Raw genomic sequence first — 14,151 nt, forward strand, 5'->3', positions numbered from 1 at the left:
ACTCGCCCCCGTCACGCCGCAATGTGAGGGGAGGAGAGCGCAGCGTCTCTCCCTCCCCTCAATGTCCTTACCGCCGCTGCCACACAGTGCTGCCAGCAGCTCTGTGTGTGTCCGGTCTCCGGCGGCGTTAGCCAATCAGAGCTTGTGGACTGGCTCCTGATTGGCTGCCGGTCCGCGAGCTCTGATTGGCTAACGAACTGGCGCCACATAGCCGCCGTTGAAGATGTGGAGCGTTGAGGGGCAGGAGAGGCGCTGCACTCTCCTCCCCTCACATAGCACAGAGGGACAGAGCGGTGAGTGACCGGGAGGGGGGGGGGAGGGGGGCTGGGGGGGTCTTATATCTGGCACTGTGGGGCATGTATCTGGCACTGTGGGGCATTGTATCTGGAACTGTGGGGCAATGTAACTGGCACTGTGGTGCAATGTAACTGGCACTGTGGGGCATGTATTTGGCACTGTGGGGCATGTAACTGGCACTGTGGGGCAATGTAACTGGCACTGTGGGGCATGTAACTGGCACTGTGGGGCATTGTATCTGGCACTGTGGGGCACTGTATCTGGCACTGTGGGACAATGTAACTGGCACTGTGGGGCATGTAACTGGCACTGTGGGGCAATGTAACTGGCACTATGGGGCATGTATCTTGCACTGTGGGGCATGTATCTGGCACTGTGGGGCATGTAACTGGCACTGTGGGGCATTGTATCTGGCACTGTGGGGCATTGTATCTGGCACTGGGGGGCATTGTATCTGGCACTGGGGGGCATTGTATCTGGCACTGTGGGGCGCTGTATCTGGCACTGTGGATCTGACACTGTGGGTCATTGTATCTGGTGCTCTGGGGCATTGTATCTGGCGCTGTGGGGCAATATGTATCTGGCACTGTGGGGCGCTGTATCTGTCACTGTGTATCTGGCACTGTGGGGCACTGTGTATCTGGCACTGTGGGGCAATTGTGTATCTGGCACTGTGTAAAAAGGGGACTCTGCATGCGTACTGTGCAAACATTGAATGAAGGTGTGCTGAGAGACGACACAAGGGGTAGGTGATAGTGTGCTGAGAGGTGACACAGGGGTTAGGTGATAGTCATGTTGGCACTAGAGATGAGCGGGTTCGGTTCCTCGGAATCCGAACCCGCCCGAATTTCAGGTTTTTTTACACGGGGCCGAGCGACTCGGATCTTCCCGCCTTGCTCGGTTAACCCGAGCGCGCCCGAACGTCATCATCCCGCTGTCGGATTCTCGCGAGGCTCGTATTCTATCGCGAGACTCGGATTCTATATAAGGAGCCGCGCGTCGCCGCCATTTTCACACGTGCATTGAGATTGATAGGGAGAGGACGTGGCTGGCGTCCTCTCCGTTTAGACTAGAGTACTAGAGAGAGACACAAATTTTGGGGAGCATATTATTAGGAGGAGTACTACTTGCTGCTGATAGTGTGACCAGTGACACTGACCACCAGTTTAATTAATCCGTTCTCTGCCTGAAAAAAACGATACACAGTGTGACACAGTCACATACCATATCTGTGCTCAGCCCAGTGTACTGCATTATATGTAATACTGTATATCATTATCTGACTGTGCTGAGTGCTCACTGCTCACACAGCTTAATTGTGGGGGAGACTGGGGAGCAGTTATAGCAGGAGTACATATTTTAAGTACAGTGCACACTTTTGCTGCAAGAGTGCCACTGCCAGTGTGACTGACCAGTGACCACTGACCACCAGTATTGTGATTGTCTGCTGACCACCAGTATATTGTGATTGTCTGCCTGAAAAAGTTAAACACTCGTCGTGTGGTGTTTTTATAAACGCATTCTGCAGACAGTGTCCAGCAGGTCCGTCATTACATAATATATACCTGTCCGGCTGCAGTACTAGTGTGATATATATATATTTTAATTTTATCTCATTATCATCCAGTCTATATTAGCAGCAGACACAGTACGGTAGTCCACGGCTGTAGCTACCTCTGTGTCGGCAGTCGCTCGTCCATCCATAATTGTATACCACCTACCCGTGGTTTTTTTTTCTATCTTCTTGATACTAGTAGCTTATTTTAGGAGTCTGCAGTGCTGAGTCTGACAGACAGTGTCCAGCAGGTCCGTCATTACATAATATATACCTGTCCGGCTGCAGTACTAGTGTGATATATATATATATATTTTAATTTTATCTCATTATCATCCAGTCTATATTAGCAGCAGACACAGTACGGTAGTCCACGGCTGTAGCTACCTCTGTGTCGGCAGTCGCTCGTCCATCCATAATTGTATACCACCTACCCGTGGTTTTTTTTTTTCTATCTTCTTGATACTAGTAGCTTACTTTAGGAGTCTGCAGTGCTGACAGACAGTGTCCAGCAGGTCCGTCATTACATAATATATACCTGTCCGGCTGCAGTACTAGTGTGATATATATATATATTTTAATTTTATCTCATTATCATCCAGTCTATATTAGCAGCAGACACAGTACGGTAGTCCACGGCTGTAGCTACCTCTGTGTTGGCAGTCGCTCGTCCATCCATAATTGTATACCACCTACCCGTGGTTTTTTTTTTTCTATCTTCTTGATACTAGTAGCTTACTTTAGGAGTCTGCAGTGCTGAGTCTGACAGACAGTGTCCAGCAGGTCCGTCATTACATAATATATACCTGTCCGGCTGCAGTACTAGTGTGATATATATATTTTAATTTTATCTCATTATCATCCAGTCTATATTAGCAGCAGACACAGTACGGTAGTCCACGGCTGTAGCTACCTCTGTGTCGGCAGTCGCTCGTCATCCATAAGTATACTAGTATCCATCCATCTCCATTGTTTACCTGAGGTGCCTTTTAGTTGTGCCTATTAAAATATGGAGAACAAAAATGTTGAGGTTCCAAAAATAGGGAAAGATCAAGATCGACTTCCACCTCGTGCTGAAGCTGCTGCCACTAGTCATGGCCGAGACGATGAAATGCCAGCAACGTCGTCTGCCAAGGCCGATGCCCAATGTCATAGTACAGAGCATGTAAAATCCAAAACACCAAATATCAGTAAAAAAAGGACTCAAAAATCTAAAATAAAATTGTCGGAGGAGAAGCGTAAACTTGCCAATATGCCATTTACCACACGGAGTGGCAAGGAACGGCTGAGGCCCTGGCCTATGTTCATGGCTAGTGGTTCAGCTTCACATGAGGATGGAAGCACTCAGCCTCTCGCTAGAAAAATGAAAAGACTCAAGCTGGCAAAAGCACAGCAAAGAACTGTGCGTTCTTCGAAATCCCAAATCCACAAGGAGAGTCCAATTGTGTCGGTTGCGATGCCTGACCTTCCCAACACTGGACGTGAAGAGCATGCGCCTTCCACCATTTGCACGCCCCCTGCAAGTGCTGGAAGGAGCACCCGCAGTTCAGTTCCTGATAGTCAGATTGAAGATGTCAGTGTTGAAGTACACCAGGATGAGGAGGATATGGGTGTTGCTGGCGCTGGGGAGGAAATTGACAAGGAGGATTCTGATGGTGAGGTGGTTTGTTTAAGTCAGGCACCCGGGGAGACACCTGTTGTCCGTGGGAGGAATATGGCCATTGACATGCCTGGTGAAAATACCAAAAAAATCAGCTCTTCGGTGTGGAAGTATTTCAACAGAAATGCGGACAACATTTGTCAAGCCGTGTGTTGCCTTTGTCAAGCTGTAATAAGTAGGGGTAAGGATGTTAACCACCTCGGAACATCCTCCCTTATACGTCACCTGCAGCGCATTCATAATAAGTCAGTGACAAGTTCAAAAACTTTGGGCGACAGCGGAAGCAGTCCACTGACCAGTAAATCCCTTCCTCTTGTAACCAAGCTCACGCAAACCACCCCACCAACTCCCTCAGTGTCAATTTCCTCCTTCCCCAGGAATGCCAATAGTCCTGCAGGCCATGTCACTGGCAATTCTGACGAGTCCTCTCCTGCCTGGGATTCCTCCGATGCATCCTTGCGTGTAACGCCTACTGCTGCTGGCGCTGCTGTTGTTGCTGCTGGGAGTCGATGGTCATCCCAGAGGGGAAGTCGTAAGCCCACTTTTACTACTTCCACCAAGCAATTGACTGTCCAACAGTCCTTTGCGAGGAAGATGAAATATCACAGCAGTCATCCTACTGCAAAGCGGATAACTGAGGCCTTGACAACTATGTTGGTGTTAGACGTGCGTCCGGTATCCGCCGTTAGTTCTCAGGGAACTAGACAATTTCTTGAGGTAGTGTGCCCCCGTTACCAAATACCATCTAGGTTCCACTTCTCTAGGCAGGCGATACCGAGAATGTACACGGACGTCAGAAAAAGACTCACCAGTGTCCTAAAAAATGCAGTTTTACCCAATGTCCACTTAACCACGGACATGTGGACAAGTGGAGCAGGGCAGGGTCAGGACTATATGACTGTGACAGCCCACTGGGTAGATGTATGGACTCCCGCCGCAAGAACAGCAGCGGCGGCACCAGTAGCAGCATCTCGCAAACGCCAACTCTTTCCTAGGCAGGCTACGCTTTGTATCACCGGTTTCCAGAATACGCACACAGCTGAAAACCTCTTACGGCAACTGAGGAAGATCATCGCGGAATGGCTTACCCCAATTGGACTCTCCTGTGGATTTGTGGCATCGGACAACGCCAGCAATATTGTGTGTGCATTAAATATGGGCAAATTCCAGCACGTCCCATGTTTTGCACATACCTTGAATTTGGTGGTGCAGAATTATTTAAAAACGAGAGGGGCGTGCAAGAGATGCTGTCGGTGGCCAGAAGAATTGCGGGACACTTTCGGCGTACAGGCACCACGTACAGAAGACTGGAGCACCACCAAAAACGCCTGAACCTGCCCTGCCATCATCTGAAGCAAGAAGTGGTAACGAGGTGGAATTCAACCCTATATATGCTTCAGAGGTTGGAGGAGCAGCAAAAGGCCATTCAAGCCTATACAATTGAGCACGATATAGGAGGTGGAATGCACCTGTCTCAAGCGCAGTGGAGAATGATTTCAACGTTGTGCAAGGTTCTGCTGCCCTTTGAACTTGCCACACGTGAAGTCAGTTCAGACACTGCCAGCCTGAGTCAGGTCATTCCCCTCATCAGGCTTTTGCAGAAGAAGCTGGAGACATTGAAGGAGGAGCTAACACAGAGCGATTCCACTAGGCATGTGGGACTTGTGGATGGAGCCCTTAATTCGCTTAACAAGGATTCACGGGTGGTCAATCTGTTGAAATCAGAGCACTACATTTTGGCCACCGTGCTCGATCCTAGATTTAAAACCTACCTTGGATCTCTCTTTCCGGCACACACAAGTCTGCTGGGGTTCAAAGACCTGCTGGTGAGAAAATTGTCAAGTCAAGCGGAACGCGACCTGTCAACATCTCCTCCTTCACATTCTCCCGCAACTGGGGGTGCGAGGAAAAGGCTCAGAATTCCGAGCCCACCCGCTGGTGGTGATGCAGGGCAGTCTGGAGCGACTGCTGATGCTGACATCTGGTCCGGACTGAAGGACCTGCCAACGATTACGGACATGTCGTCTACTGGCACTGCATATGATTCTCTCCCCATTGAAAGAATGGTGGAGGATTATATGAGTGACCGCATCCAAGTAGGCACGTCAGACATTCCGTACTTATACTGGCAGGAAAAAGAGGCAATTTGGAGGCCCTTGCACAAACTGGCTTTATTCTACCTAAGTTGCCCTCCCACAAGTGTGTACTCCGAAAGAGTGTTTAGTGCCGCCGCTCACCTTGTCAGCAATCGGCGTACGAGGTTACTTCCAGAAAATGTGGAGAAGATGATGTTCATTAAAATGAATTATAATCAATTCCTCTGTGGAGACATTGACCAGCAGCAATTGCCTCCACAAAGTACACAGGGAGCTGAGATGGTGGATTCCAGTGGGGACGAATTGATAATCTGTGAGGAGGGGGATGTACACGGTGATATATCGGAGGATGATGATGAGGTGGACATCTTGCCTCTGTAGAGCCAGTTTGTGCAAGGAGAGATTAATTGCTTCTTTTTTGGTGGGGGTCCAAACCAACCCGTCATTTCAGTCACAGTCGTGTGGCAGACCCTGTCACTGAAATGATGGGTTGGTTAAAGTGTGCATGTCCTGTTTATACAACATAAGGGTGGGTGGGAGGGCCCAAGGACAATTCCATCTTGCACCTCTTTTTTCTTTCATTTTTCTTTGCGTCATGTGCTGTTTGGGGAGTATTTTTTTGAAGGGCCATCCTGCGTGACACTGCAGTGCCACTCCTAGATGGGCCAGGTGTTTGTGTCGGCCACTAGGGTCGCTTATCTTACTCACACAGCTACCTCATTGCGCCTCTTTTTTTCTTTGCGTCATGTGCTGTTTGGGGAGTGTTTTTTGGAAGGGCCATCCTGCGTGACACTGCAGTGCCACTCCTAGATGGGCCAGGTGTTTGTGTCGGCCACTAGGGTCGCTTATCTTACTCACACAGCTACCTCATTGCGCCTCTTTTTTTCTTTGCGTCATGTGCTGTTTGGGGAGTGTTTTTTGGAAGGGCCATCCTGCGTGACACTGCAGTGCCACTCCTAGATGGGCCAGGTGTTTGTGTCGGCCACTAGGGTCGCTTAGCTTACTCACACAGCTACCTCATTGCGCCTCTTTTTTTCTTTGCGTCATGTGCTGTTTGGGGAGTGTTTTTTGGAAGGGCCATCCTGCGTGACACTGCAGTGCCACTCCTAGATGGGCCAGGTGTTTGTGTCGGCCACTAGGGTCGCTTAGCTTAGTCATCCAGCGACCTCGGTGCAAATTTTAGGACTAAAAATAATATTGTGAGGTGTGAGGTGTTCAGAATAGACTGAAAATGAGTGGAAATTATGGTTTTTGAGGTTAATAATACTTTGGGATCAAAATGACCCCCAAATTCTATGACTTAAGCTGTTTTTTAGTGTTTTTTGAAAAAAACACCCAAATCCAAAACACACCCGAATCCGACAAAAAAAATGCGGTGAGGTTTTGCCAAAACGCGGTCGAACCCAAAACACGGCCGCGGAACCGAACCCAAAACCAAAACACAAAACCCGAAAAATTTCAAGTGCACATCTCTAGTTGGCACGCCCCATTTTCAGTGGCCACACCCCTTCTGGTGTGTGGCCACACCGCACATACTTCTTTTGGTATGTTTTTTTTTTTTTTTTTGGGGGGGGGGGGGGCGCAGCTCTTCATCTTGCCCTGGGCTCTGAAAATGCTAGTTACGCCTCTGGTTGCAGGCACCTGTTATACCGTGGTTCGGTGGTGTCACATTACCATACAGCACTAAGCAGCAGTGATAGCAACTCCAATCCCATCTGAATCAGGCCCTATATCAGGGGCGTTTTAAGAGAGGAGGAGGCCCGTGTGCAGCCTTCTGCTTCTGGGGCCCTCTCCTCTCTGACTGATGCACAGCATTTAATACTTACCTCTCCGGAGTCCCCCGGCGGTGCCATCCTTCTCCGCGGCAGCGGCAATAGAGTCTGAGACCAGACTCTATTGCGCATGTGCAAACCTCCGGGAACACGGCGCTTCAGCCATTTTCCCGAAGATTTTACTAATGCGCATGCGCGAAACTCCGGAAAAATGGCCGCCGTACCATCTTTCTGGGGTTTTCAGCAGGCGCAATAGAGTTTGTTCCCCCTAGTGTTCAAACTCTATTGCGCTGCCAAAAAGGGATGGCTTCGACGGGGGACTCCAGAGAGGTAAGTATTAAGCAAATGGGTGCAGGGTGGGCCCCCCCGTGTGCCTCGCACACACTGCACCCATTATAGAAACGTCAATGCCCTATATTAGAATGAAATGCCAGCATCTGCAGAACTTTCAGCATTTACTTAAACTGATCTAAAAAGTGAATATAATGTGTAAAGCAAAAATATACAGAGAGGTTTGTTGTCTGAAAATCTTACAGTAAAGTTACAAGTCTACAGCAAAGAAGGCTAAAAAGATATTAGCATGCATAAAATGGGGAATTGATGCTAGGGACGAGAGTGTTATACTCCCATTGTATAAATCACTAGTGAGGCCACACCTTGAATACTGTGTACAATTCTGGGCACCATACTACAAAAAGGATATCCTGGAGCTAGAAAAGGTTCAGAGGCGGGCGACCAAATCAATTAAGGGCATGGAGACGCAGGAATACGAGGAAAGGCTTGCAAGGCTAGGCATGTTTACATTGGAAAAGAGGAGACTAAGAGGGGACATGATCAACATCTACAAATATATAAGGGGACAATACACAGATCTTGCGCAGGACCTGTTTTTGGTTAGATCAACACAGAGAACTGAACTCGTAGACACTCGCTAAGGTTAGAGGAGAGAAAATTCCGCACAATACGGCGTAAAGGCTTTTTCACGATAAGGACGATACGTGTTTGGAATTCCCTGCCTGAGGGAGTTGTAATGGTGGACTCAGTTAACACCTTTAAGAATGGATTAGATAAATTCCTAATGGATAAGGATATCCAGGGTTATGGTGCATAGTCACGCACTAAAGTTATTATAAAAAAGAGGGATAAAATGTAACGGTAGACATCAGCATCAGTCAAAATTTTATACCAAATAATCCTGCATAGGAGACCACAAATAGGTTGAACTCGATGGACAAATTGTCTTTTTTCAACCTTAGATACTATGTTACTATGTTACTATGTAAGTCATTAGAAAAAGGACTAGGCAGCTAGAAACCAAATCTACAGCTTAAAGTAGATCACAGAAGAGTTAGCATGTCATATACTTCACTACTACTGTTCATTAATAGTGCTTATTCTAGCACCCTGCACATGTCACAACCTGTGCAGTTCCTCTTCCTTGCCTGTGGTGGCACTCTCTGCTTTGGTGCTTCTAGCACACTCTGGTCTGTATCTCAGTGCCGACACCCCAGGCAGGAAAAAAGAACTGCATGGGTTGTGACCGATGGAGGGTGTTAGAATGAGCACTGCATTAATTAATGCAAATAAATGTGACTGACATTTTACCTAATGAATCGAGGAGGATCTTGCTGAGTAGTATAACGATGTAGTATCATTGCTGTTGGACACAAACACTACTGCTGTATCCTGAGGAATTGACCATTGAAAGTATCCGTATAATAGAAAAATCATAGGTATCCTAAAATTCCAGGCTATTTGTAGTGTGATTGTAATGCATCAAGGTAGCCTACCTTAAGAAATACACCTACAGTATGTGTCTGAGTATTTTGCTAGTGTTGGTTGCTTTGGAAAAAATAAATCTCTCTTCCGTGACCCTTAGGGCTAGATTTAAATCTACCACCCCCCTCCCGGCCACGATCGCGCCTGCCTGTAGTATTCTAATGTTACTGCTGATGGGCGCGACAAGTTTATTTCAGCTCGCTACCCCCAGGGGTAGCGAGCTGAAATGCGCATAAAGAGACCGTTTGGGCACCCAAATGGGTCTTTCGCAATCGTGCCTATTACTTTAGTCGAGTTTAGGTGCTTTGCACTCCTAAACCTGACTCTAATGGCGCGATTAGCGTGATAATGGGGGGCATTTGAATATCGCCCCTCTATCTCCCATTACTTTAGATGGGAGATAGGGGGTGTGATAAGATTTGAATTCCCCCATTAGAATCTGATTCAGAAGTGGATGCAGAGGTGCCCGCAGTTGTGTCTATTAGAGGTCTCCAGCCTGTGAATTTCTGCAAATGCTACTACAAAAAAGCCCTTCTCCTGTGTACATCTGTGCATCTGAGATGCCCACTGTCAGTGTCCGTAAGCGCTGTAATAGCGATTGGTGCATCTTTAGATGTCACAATCAGTCGCACCATTAAGACTTGCACAAGCCCTATGGCAGGGGCAGTTTCTCCATCCGTGTACGGCCTCCTATGCGAGCAGCTGTGCGTCTGTGTACGCCATCTCTATCACGGACATGCCGGCGACACTGTCATAACACATTCATAAGACAAACCAGCTCTGTGCATGCGCTAAGACACCTCCTTATTGCCGCCCAGGAACGCCTTCCCTGCATGCGCCTGAGATTAGACCTTTGCACAGACACAATGGGGACGCATGCGCAGTAGCCTAACTACACCCGACATTGGCATGCATACACCTCTGGCTCAGGCCTTTTGTTCAGTCACCAAAATATCCACCAGTGGCTCCAGTCTGCATCACACTTGCCTACTCTTCAGATCTCCTATCCGGGAGAAGCTCGGGGCTGGCCACTTTGGGGGCATTCAATACTGTGATTCCCCTAATCTCCTCATCCTGCCCGCTTCACTAGAAAGTAGGGATGACCATTGGTGTGGTTGCTGTCGATGGTTACCATCAATGGCGATGTTGCCACAAGGCACAAACCATCAATAGCAGGAGCCTATTCTGTGTGATGCCATCTGTGTTTCTGCACATATGCTGCGGCTGTTGCTTCTTCTGTATGAGAGCCCAGAGCGCGCCTGAGCGGTGACTGGCAACTCAGCCTGTCAAGGAGGTGGGACATCCCATTCCTGGCTCTTAAATGCAGTGTAAGAGCTGGGGGGCAGCGCGACATCGGGCAGATAGCTACCATCGATGGCAGGAAATGATCTGGTTACACACCATTGATGATAAAAGTTTTCAACATCGACCACAGACGATTGATGGTTTTGAACCAGCAATGGTCGATGGCCAGCCCTACTAAGTCCCCACGTAGCTGTCATTCATAGGCATGCGTACGGAGGGTGCCTGGTGCGCACAGGCACCCCCTAATGTCCGGCACCCCCCACACGCGATGCCTGCTACAGCAGTACAGACAGCGATGATCGCCGCGACCCGAGAGATGCCGCCGAGCCCAGCCTGCTGTATTGCTGTCTGTCTCTGTGTCTCCCCCCACGCTGCCACACAGTCGCGTTGATGTCACACCACGCGCCCTCCCTCCCAGCCCATTCCTCCTGCTTCTGCTTTCCATCCACGTGTGCCCTGCCACTGCTGCCTCACACCACCCCAATGCCACAGGCCTAGCCCACGCAGTGTTCTTCTCAGGAGGACGCGGAGACGCCGCCGCAGCGGAGCACACAGCTGAGTAGAGAGGGTGAGACAGACTTTCTCTCAGTGTCACTAGACAGCTAGTTGCCTGCTGCAGCCTGCCCTGCAGCTGCTCCTGCTCAGGTGAAATAGGGGGGGCCAGGGCAGGCCAGCCATGGGGAATACAATTATGTAGTAAATACTCCAGGACTTCCCCCCCTCCGCCGCATGGTCTACTTCCCCCACCACACCCCACCCATCCAGGACATATAGACTGCTTACCTGGGTGGCCCAGGTGAGCAGTCTACATTGAACAGCAAGGGGTGGAGGTCGGAGGTAGCCCATTACATATGTCCCAACTTTGGTGGTAGATAAAGAGGGACACCGGCGCGGCACCCCCTTGTCAGCATCTGCGCACACCTATGATTGTTATATACATGAGACATACACACATAGGGCCTAATTCAGGTCTGATCGCAGCAACAAATTTGTTAGCGAATGGGCAAAACCATGTGCACTGCAGGTGGGGCAGATATAACATGTGCAGAGAGAGTTAGATTTGGGTGGGTTATATTGTTTCTGTGCAGGGTAAATACTGGCTGCTTTATTTTTACATTGAAATTTAGATTTCAGTTTGACCACACCCAAATCTAACTCTCTCCGCACATGTTACATCTGACCCCCCTGCAGTGCACATTGGGCCTAATTCAGACCTGATCGCTGCTGTGTGTTTTCGCACAGCGGGCAATCAGGTCTGAACTGCACATACATCGGCGCCGCAGCGTGTGGCGCATGCCAGAGATGCTATCGGCATCTCAACCCAGCGATCGCCTATGCCTGACTGACAGGCAGAGGCGTTTGCTGGGTGGGAGGGGGTGGGCCGGCGGCGTTTGGACGTCGTTTTGGGGGCGCGGTCCAGGCAACACAGGAGTGCCCGGACCATGTAGGGGGCGGGCCTCGTCAGCTGCGTGACAACACACGCAGTCGCTGCGACTCGGGATGCGACAAGTAGCTCACTGCCAGTGCGCAAGAGCTGCGCAAGTAGGGAGCTACTTGTCAAGTACAAAAGCATTGCCGCTGTGTGATGCTTTTGTACTTTTGCGGGGGTGAAAGGGTTAGGGCCTGACATGGGGGGCGGACTACTCCAGTGCTGGGCGTCCCCCTGCATGTCAGGGTAAATGACCGTAGATTTGCTAAATGGCATTACCACCATGGTTTCACCCATTAGCTAACAAATTTGCTGCTGCGAACAGATCTGAATTAGGCCCGTAGTTTTATCTCACACTGGTAGGGACAAAGCAACCACTATTATTATCTAATGGAAAGCAAATAGTTGTATACGTAAGCCACAGTGTTGATGATATGGTAAGAGCTCAAGTGTTATTGTGCGATCGGGTTCTGGTGTTAAGATGTCTACTTTCGCGTACAGTCGAACCACACTGGCATGCCCAATCTCGTCCGATCTTGGAAGCTAAGCAGTGTTTGGGCCTGACTAGTACCAGTGAGGGGGACTGCCTGGGAAGATCGGGTACTGTAAGGACTGACAAATGACGTCAAGCCAACTAGTGACCGATCTGTTATCACTTGATACATACTAGGTTCACATTATTCACGGTTCACCCTATTATCTAGTATTTATTAATTCGTATTTATTACTTCTAATTTATTCATTATTTATTAATTATGGAGGAATACTCACTCTGTGTATGAATACCCTTCCCAGCATCACCTTCTTCATATATCCTGTGTAGGAATTTATCCTTTATTACTATACTACTCTGCACCTGGTTCTTCCTCACTAATCTAATTATAATTTCATAACCTCCCCCCCTTCTTTGTTTAATCCTACAGCATGGTCACCAGTAAATCACCGCTATACTGTATTCAAAAATGAACTGTCACTTTTTTAGGCACAAGTGTTGCAGCGTTTGCGCATGTTATAATAATGTTTATTATGTGGGCCATTAGGATATCCCATCCCCTTACATAGCAGTCACCAGTACCTGTGAAAAACCAGTACATAGATTTCACCATATATCTCTGTCTGTTCTATTTACATGGGACTGTTGCCATGGATACCGCAAAGCCACGATATCTGGGTCTCCAAAGACTCCTTAAAGATGTCCACCGCATTTCCTGTATTTCCTATGGAGTTTCTCCCCAACAATATGGCTGCCACAGCACCTGATGGGATGGACACACATTTCTTTGAGACCTGAACTGAGTCTGCTGCTATCCAGGAGAGACTGCAGGCACATGCGCAGTGAACGAGGAGCGCTGCCGGTGCATGCGCACTAGCGAACCGGAAGTGGGGCGGAAATACCCGGAGTCACGTGACGCGCTACCTCCGTCACCAGAAGTGTGGCGGAAGTGCCGCACTTTATTACATTTCAGCAGTATTGAACACTTTAAGCAATGTTTGCACCATGTAAACCACTCGTTTTTATTGAGAACATACATACTGTGACCCCTAGTGCTTTAGGCTATGCTTTGATTGATTGTCCTTGATTGTTTTTAGGTTAAACGTTTTTATTGGATCACATGACCAATTATGACATCACAAACCCTGAGCTAGTATTGACAGGGGTATAAATAGGCATGCTATCCCATTCTGTCCCTACCCCTTGAAGAAGTCTGGTGTGATGAAACGCGTTGGGTTCCCTGCATTGACCCCCTTGCCTATTTTAAGTTAAGTCAGAACTCCTTACCTTTTATATAAGACCTTTATGTTTTTATCATTATTTGGAAAACTTTTATGTTTTATCCCATTTTTTATGTGTTATTATTAAAAACTGTTCAATTTTATATTTTTTGGCTCATAAATTATAAGTTCTAGCATTTGTACTTTTAAACAACACTAGTCGCCGGTACCCTTATCCCCCCACTATATACTCCTTTCAGCAGTACTGTACCAGTATTGCAATCTTAAGGGGTGGCAGACACCTCTAATAAGGTTTTGTGTGTTTTTAGCATTTTAGTAAACTTTTTATTACTGAGATCATACCCCACAAGTGGCGCTGTATCATCTTGCTACACATATATATATATGTATATATATATATGTATATATATATATATATATATATATATCCTATGATGCAGCATTCACGGCTTTTTCTCATACTTACACACTCATACATACAAACACACATACACACACACACATATACATGCACACACGCACAT

Source organism: Pseudophryne corroboree, chromosome 11, assembly GCF_028390025.1.
Source record: "Pseudophryne corroboree isolate aPseCor3 chromosome 11, aPseCor3.hap2, whole genome shotgun sequence".
NCBI lineage: Eukaryota > Metazoa > Chordata > Amphibia > Anura > Myobatrachidae > Pseudophryne > Pseudophryne corroboree.